This window comes from Heptranchias perlo, chromosome 35 (assembly GCF_035084215.1).
Source record: "Heptranchias perlo isolate sHepPer1 chromosome 35, sHepPer1.hap1, whole genome shotgun sequence".
NCBI classification, from domain to species: Eukaryota; Metazoa; Chordata; class Chondrichthyes; order Hexanchiformes; family Hexanchidae; genus Heptranchias; species Heptranchias perlo.
In genome coordinates, this window is record NC_090359.1 from 10,570,570 (window position 1) to 10,578,693 (window position 8,124).

Below are 8,124 nucleotides of genomic sequence, written 5' to 3' on the forward strand. Positions count from 1 at the left end.
ACTCTGCGCTCTCCAATTCTGGCCTCTTGTGCATCCCCGATTTTAATCGTTCCACCATTGGCGGCTGTGCCTTCGGCTGCCTCGATCCTAAGCTCTGGAATTCCTTCCCTAAACTTCTTCATCTCTCCACCTCTCTTCCTTTAAGACGCTCCTTAAGCCTAACTCTTTGGCCAAGCTTTTGGTCACCCGTCCTAATATCTCTTTATGTGGCTCGGTGAAAAATTCTGTTTGATAATCACTCCTGTGAAGCACCTTAGGATGTTTTACTGCATTAAAGGCGATATTGGCCAAGGTGCTTACCCCGAGGAAGGGAGGAACCATCACAGGCCGAGTGTCACTGGGCAGCTGTCCGACAACTCCAAGCGGCTGATTAGATTCGAGAATCTGTCACTGGAACACAATAGGATTATTTTTGAGCAAACGGTTATATTTAATTTGAATATATTTGTCATTAATGGCATTTGATTGATTTACTTTAACATTAAATTGTTCTTTTCTTTCCACTCTTTATGTGGATTCACTCACAATATCAGCTGCCAACTCCAGTTTGTGAGGGATATCAAGGACAACACTAAAGGTTTTTACAAGTATATTAAGAAAAAGAAGGTGACTCAGAGTAATGTGGCCCCTTAAAGACAGACGCAGGGGATTATAGTAATTGAAAGGGAGAGAGGGTGAAGAATTCGAAAAATTTGTGCAGGAGAACTTTCTTAATTAGTATATTTCTGGCCCAACAAGGGAGGAAGCAACGCTGGATCTAGTTTTAGGGAATGATGTAAGGCAAGTGGAGTGTATTTCAGTGGGGGAACATCTGGGTAATAGTGATCATAATATAATTTGGTTTGAAGCAGTTACGGAAAGGGACAAAGAAAAATCAAAGGTGAAAATATTCAACTGAAAGGGAGCCAATTTCAGTGATTTGAGAAGGGATCGAGCACAAGTGGACTGGAAACAAAGACTGGACAAAAAAAAACAGTAAATGAGCAATGGCAGGTCTTCAAGGTGGAGGTAGTTCGGGTATAAACCAAGGATTTTCCCATAAGGAGGAAAGATACGGCATCCAAAGCTCGAGCTCCCTGGATGACAAAGGAAATAGAGCTTAAAATAAAACAGAAACAGGTTTATGACCACTGTCAGGTACAGAATACAGTACAAAACCAGGAGAGTGTGCAGGGAGAAATTGAAAAGGATATAGGAAGGGCAAAGAGAGAATATGAGAAAAGATTAGCGGGTGACATAAATGGGAACCCAAAAATCTTTTATAAAAATATAAAAAGTAAAAGGATAAAAGGAATGGTGGGGCTGATTAGGGACAAAATACGAAATCTGCTTGTGGCGGCAGAGGGCATGACTGAGGTACTGAATGAGGACTTTGCATTTGTCTTCACAAAAGAAGAGGATGAAGTTAATGTCGCAGTAGAGGAGGAGGGAGTAGAGATATTGGATAGGATCAAAATAGATAGAAAGGAGGTGCTAAATAGGTTGGCATCACTCAAAGTGAACAAGTCCCCCGGTCCAGGTGGGATGCATCCCAGGCTGCTGAGGGAAGCAAGGGTGGAGATAGCAGAAGCTCTGACCACAATCTATCAATCCTCCTTGGATGTGGAAGTGGTGCCAGAGGACTGGAGGATTGCAAATATTACACCCCTGTTCAAAAAAGGGGAGAGGGATAAAACTGGTAACTACGGGCCAGTCAGTCTAATATCAGTGGTGGGAAAACTACGAGAGACCATTGTCAAGGACAAAATTAATTCTCACTTGGAGAGGCATGGGTTAACAAGGAACAGCCAGCACGGATTTCTTAAAGACAAATCATGTCTGACTAACCTGATTGAATTCTTTGATGAAGTAACAGAGAGTGTTGATGAAGGTAGTGCAGTAGCTGTTGTATATATGGACTTTCAGAAGGCATTTGACAAAGTACCACATAACAGACTTATTTGGAAAACAGAAGCACATGGGATTAAAGGGACGGTGGTAACTTGGGTACATAATTGGCTAAGGGATGGGAGGCAGAGAGTTGTGGTGAACGGATGTTTTTCTGACTGGAGAGAAGTACGCAGTGGGGTCCCCCAGGGGTCGGTATTAGGACCATTATTTTTCTTGTTATATCAAAATGACCTGGATTTGGGTTTTGGGAGCACAATTTCAAAGTTTGCGACCGATACAGGACTTAGCAACGTAGTAAATAGTGAGGAGGATAGTAGCAGATTTCAGGAGGACATAGACAGACTGGTAAAATGGGCAGACTTAGGGCAGATGCAATTTAAGACGGAGAAGTGTGAAGTGATGCACTTTGGGAGGAACAACATGGAGAGGCAGTATAATCTAAATGGGACTATTTTGAGGGGAGTGCAAGAGCAGAGGGACCTGGGGTACATCGTCACAAATCTTTGAAGGTGGCAGGGCAAGTTGATAAGATGGTTAAGAAAGGGTATGGGATACCTGGCTTTGTAAATAGGGACATTGAATATAAAAACAAGGAAGTCATGCTAAACCTTTACAAATCACTGGTTAGGCCTCAGCTGGAGTATTGTGTATAATTCTGGGCAATGCACTTTAGGAAGGATGTCAAGGTCATGGAGAGGGTACAAAGGAGGTTTAACAGGATGGTACCAGGGATGAGGGACATCAGTTATGTGGAGAGGTTGGAGAAGCTGGGATTGTTCTCCTTAGAGCAGGGGTTAAGGGGAGATTTAATGGAGGTGTTAAAATCAAGAGGAGTTTTGATAGCGAGTAGGGAGAAACTGTTTCCTCAGGCAAGTGGGTCGGTAACCAGAGGTCATAGATTTAAAATAATTGGCAAAAGAACTAGAGGGGAAATGAGGAGAAGTTTTTTTTTCATACAGAGAGTTGTTAAGATGTGAAACGCACTCCCTGAAAGGGTGGTGGAATCAGATTCCATGGGAATTTTGAAGGGCAATTGGACATGTACTTGAAGAGGACGAATATGCAGGGTTATGGGGAAAGAGCTGGAGTGTGGGACTAAATTGGACAGCTCTTTCAAAGAGCTGACACAGGGATGATGGGTCGAATGGCCTCCTTCTGTGCTGTAAGTTTCTATGAAAAGTGAGTAAAACACTGTGAGGGAGTCTCGGAGAGCCCGCGTGGGAGAGAGGGAGGGAGTCTCGGAGAGCCCGCGTGGGAGAGAGGGAGGGAGTCTCGGAGAGCCCGCGTGGGAGAGAGGGAGGGAGTCTCGGAGAGCCCGCGTGGGAGAGAGGGAGGGAGTCTCGGAGAGCCCGCGTGGGAGAGAGGGAGGGAGTCTCGGAGAGCCCGCGTGGGAGAGAGGGAGGGAGTCTCGGAGAGCCCGCGTGGGAGAGAGGGAGGGAGTCTCGGAGAGCCCGCGTGGGAGAGAGGGAGGGAGTCTCGGAGAGCCCGCGTGGGAGAGTTTGAGAGGTCGGGTGGGAGGGAGAGAGAGTTTGTAAGAAGGGGAAAGAGAATATGGGAGACAGGGTTTGCAAGAAGGGGAAAGAGAATATGGGAGACAGGGAAGAGAAACAGTCTGTGTGTAAGACAGAGAGGAAAGGGGAAGAGAGTCTGTTTGTGCATGAGAAGTAAGGGATAGAAATGAGAAGTTGGAGAGAAATAAGAGAGAAAGAGAGAGAATGGATAAAGGACAGAAAACTGGGAGTTGTGATTAACAGATGTTTCTTGCATTGGAAGGATTTAAACAGTGGTGATCCCCGGGGTCAGTGTTGACACCATTGCTTTTCTCAATATCTGTGGATAGAAATGATCTGGACCTGGGTGCAGGGGGCAGAATATCAAAATTTGCAGCTGCCACAAAGATAAGGAGTGAGATTAACCATGAAGAGGATTGTCAACAACTTCAGGAGGAGGCAGACAGGTGAGCAGATTGGGCAGGTAGATGTCAGATGGAATTTAATGGGGAGAGATGTGAGGTGAGGAGAATAAGGAGAGGAAATAGACACTATACTGTAAAACTGTAAAAGGAGTAGAGGAGCAGAGAGATTTAGGGATTCAGATACACAAATCTTTAAAAGTGGGAGGACAAGTTGATAAAGCTGTTTTGCAAAACCCCCATGGGATCCTAGGATTAAAAAATAGGAGCATAGAGTATAAAAGGAAAGAGTTAATGCTACACCTGGACAAATCATGGGTCAGGCCACAGTCAGAATATTGTGTCCAGTTTTTGGTGCATTACTTTAGTAAGAATGTCACGGCCATGGAGAGGGGCAGAAGAGATTCACTAAGATGATCTCAAGGATGAGAGTCTTGACATAACTTTTCATGAGAGCAGAGAAGTTTAAATAAGATCAGAGAGTGGGGATCAAAATTATGAGGGGGTTTTGATAAAGTAAATGAGGGAAAACTATTTCCACTAGTACGGGTACGGGAGCACAGTGGTTATGTTGCTGGACTAGTAATCCTAGAGGCTCGGACTAATATTCCGGAGTCATGAGATCAAATCCACGGCAGCTGGAGAATTAAATTCAATTAATTAAATAAAATCTGGAATTTTAAAAAAACTGGTATCAGTAATGGTGGCCATGAAACTACCGGATTGTCGTAAAGACCCATCTGGTTCACTGATGTCCTTCAGGGAAGGAAACCTGCCGTCCTTACCCGGTCTGGCCGAAATGTGACTCCAGACCGACAGCAATGCGGCTGATTCTTAATCGCCCTCTGAAATGGCCCAGCAAGCCACTCAATTGTTCCAGATAGTTGGCACACCACCACCCTCTCAAGGGCAACTGGGAAGGGTAATAAATGCTGGCCTTGCCAGCGACGCCCACATCCCAGTCCGTGAGTCGGTAACTGGAGGGCATCAAATTAAGAGAGGTTGGTTTTCTTTTTGATGCAGAGGGTTGTTAGGACAATGGAATGTCCGACCAGAAACAATGAGGGAAGCAGAATTTAAAAGGGAAGTGAATCAATATCTGAAGAAGAAAATCTTGAAAGATCTTGAAAGGCCTTCGATGAGGTACCGCATAGTAGACTCATGACCAAGGTCAGAGCTTGTGGAGTCAGGGGACAGGTCGCAGAATGGATAGCAAGCTGATAACAAAACAGAAAACAGAGAGCAGGGGTTAAAGAGAGTCACTCAGACTGGGAAAAGGTGGGAAGTGGTGTTCCACAGGGATCGGTGCTGGGAACACTGTTGTTCACCATTTGCATCAACGGTTTGGACTTGGGAATCGGAAGTACAATTTCAAAATTTGCGGACAACACCAAATTGAGGGATATCGTTAATACTGAAGAGGACTGCGACAAAATACAGGAAGACATGAATAAACTTGCAGAATGGGCGTGTAATTGGCAAATGAATTTCAATATAGATAAGTGTGAGGTGGTAGAAATTTAGTTGGAAGAATAAGGAGGCCACATACTTCCTGGATAATAAGAGTCCAAATGGGATAGAGGAGCAAAGTGGGGTCCAGGGGTACAGATACACAAATCATTAAATGTAGTGACTCAGGTTCATAAGGCCATAAAAAAGCAAACAAAGCACTGGGGTTCATTTCCAGAGGAATAGAACTTGTCTAGCACCTTGGTTAGACCACACCGAGTACTGTGCACAGTTCTGGTCTCCATGTTACAAAAAGGATGCAGAGCCACTGGAGGTGGTGCAAAAAAGATTGACAAGGATGATACCAGAACTGAGAGATTATAACTGTCAGGATAGATTGAACAGGCTGGGGCTCTTTTCTCTAGAAAAGAGAAGGCTGAGGGGTGACCTGATAGAGATCTTTAAAATTATGAGGGAGTTTGATAGGGTCGACATAGATGTGTTTCCACTTGTGGGGGAGACCAGAACTATGGGCCATGAATGGAAGATAGTCACTAATAAATCCAGTAAGGAATTCAGGAGGAACTTATTTACCCAGAGAGTGGTTAGAATGTGGAACTTGCTAACACATGGAGTAATTGAGGCAAATAGCACAGATGCTTTTAAGGGGAAGCTGGATAAGTACATGAGGGAGAAAGGAATAGAAGGATATACAGATAGGGACAGATGAAGAGGTGTGAGGAGGCTCGTGTGGAGCATAAACACCAGCACAGACCAGTTGAGCCGAATGGCCTGTTTCTGTGCTGTAAATTCTATGTAATTCTAAATGGCCCATAAATACGGAGAATAAAAGCGGGCCCAGCACTGACCCCTGGGGTAACCACTTCCAACCCTTCTCCAATCTCAGCAACAGGTCCCCAGACAACTTTCTCCCCGCACTGTTCCATTTCCTTTTAAACGGCCCACCTGAACAGACTGGACATTACCCTGGGGATCCCCCAGTTACCTTCACACCGTTGCTCGCCATGTCCCTGATTTCACTTGACACCCTTCACAGTCTCATCGAATTGTCTTGGTGCCTCCCGGCCGTGTGAACATCGAAACAGGTTTCCAGTCAGCCTCAAGTATTTTCCAGCAGATTGTTTCAAATCCAGTGTGGTTTTCCTCAAAACTCCTGGAAGTTCAGGCACAAATTCTCCTGTGGAAGAAAGTCACATCGTGTTACGGGACGGAAGAATTAACGACCCTTCTGAAGTACTCGGTGTCGGCCTTGGCTCATTTGTATCACTCTCTCACCTCTCCAATCATAAAGATTGAGGAATAAAGCTCCTCTCCAGAGACCTGAGCACAAAATCTCGGCTCACACTCCAGTGCAGTACTGAGGGAGTGCTACACTGTCGGAGGGGCCGTCTTTTGTACGAGCCGTTAAACCAGTCCGGCCTCTCAGGTGGATGTAAAAGATCCCGTGACACCATTCGAAGAAGAGCAGGGGAGTTCTCCCCGGTGTCCTGGCCAATATTTAATCCTCAACCAACACCTATAAACAGATTATCTGGTCATTTATCACATTGCTGTTTGTGGGATCTTGCTCTGCACAAAATGGCTGCCCACATGGCAACAGTGACCTCATTTCAAAAGCCCCCCATTGGCTGCGAGGCTTTGGGACGTCCTGAGGATGTGACAGGCGCTGGAGAAATGCAAGTTCCCCCTCCCCGGGGCCGCCCTCCGCTCTAATCCCATTGCCCGTCTCTCGGTCCTGTCCCCGGGCTCGGGGACTCTCGGCCGGTCCAGGGCCCTTTAAGAGGGACGCGCCACACTGCGCATGTGCGCCGTTTATTTAAATCAAACCGCGCGATTCAAAGGAAAAGTGACGTCAGTTTCCGTCACAATAAAAACCGCTCGTTCTCAACCGAAAAAACGGAAAGTTTGTCTCGCGACACAACAGGAAGCGGCCGCTGATCCGGCGGGTGATGTGCGCATGTGCGAACATTCTCCCAGAGTGCAGCGCGGCCTGTCTCACAGATGGGGCCTGTTCTCTGCCGCTCTGCATTGTGGGAGATTCGGCCGCCATGACGGGCCCGGGTCACCGAGTTCATCCAATCACAGGTGAAGCTTCCCGGATTGGTGGAACCGACAGAGTGCAGGTGGTCTGTGGAGCGAGAGAATCTCTGAGAAGAGGGGCAGCCAATTGGGGAAATCACAGGAGGTGGTGACCGGTCATAAACCCAATCGGTGAATGACGGATTGAACCAAGGAAAGGAATGAAGAAACTCGACTGGGACCTGTGGGAACAGGCGGACTAAAAAATTTAACCCGTGTCCAGTTCAGGTCACCACATTACAGGAAAGATGGGATTGGACCAGAGAGGGTCCAGAGGAGATTTACAAGGATGGTCCAGGACTGGAGAATTTTAGCTGTGAGGAAGGATTGGATCGGCTGGAGTTGTTTTCATTGAAACAGAGGAGGCTGAGGGGGGGATTTAATTGAGGTGCTTAAATTATTGAGGGACAAACGAACTGCATCACTTCCAAGACAGCAGCTGACCACCACCTTCTCAAGGGCAATTTCGGATGGGCAATAAATTCTGGCCTTGCCAGCAAAGCCCACATCCCATGAACAAATAAAAAAAGGATATTAAGGTCCTATTTCCCTTCGCAGAGAGGCCAATAACCAGGGGGCATATATTTCAAGTAATTGGTAGAATGATTGGAGGGGATCTGTGGATAATTTTTTTTCACCCAGAGGGTGGTGTGGGTTTGGACCTTACTGGCTGAAAGGGTGGTAGAGGCAGAAACCCACATCGCTTTTTAAAAATACTTGGATGTGCACTTGAAGTGCCGTCACCTACAAGGCTGCGGACCAAGACCAAGTGT

At 46.2% G+C, this 8,124-nt stretch overlaps 1 long non-coding RNA gene across 1 annotated transcript; it reads right to left on the reverse strand.

Annotated features, from left to right (window-relative positions):
- Positions 1 to 306: 306 nt before the first annotated feature.
- Positions 307 to 7,155, reverse strand: LOC137302030 (uncharacterized). The gene is made up of 3 exons (XR_010958402.1): positions 6,548 to 7,155; positions 6,258 to 6,449; positions 307 to 390 (listed from the first exon to the last, which is right to left on the reverse strand). It is a non-coding gene; the product is annotated as an uncharacterized lncRNA (long non-coding RNA).
- Positions 7,156 to 8,124: the final 969 nt, after the last annotated feature.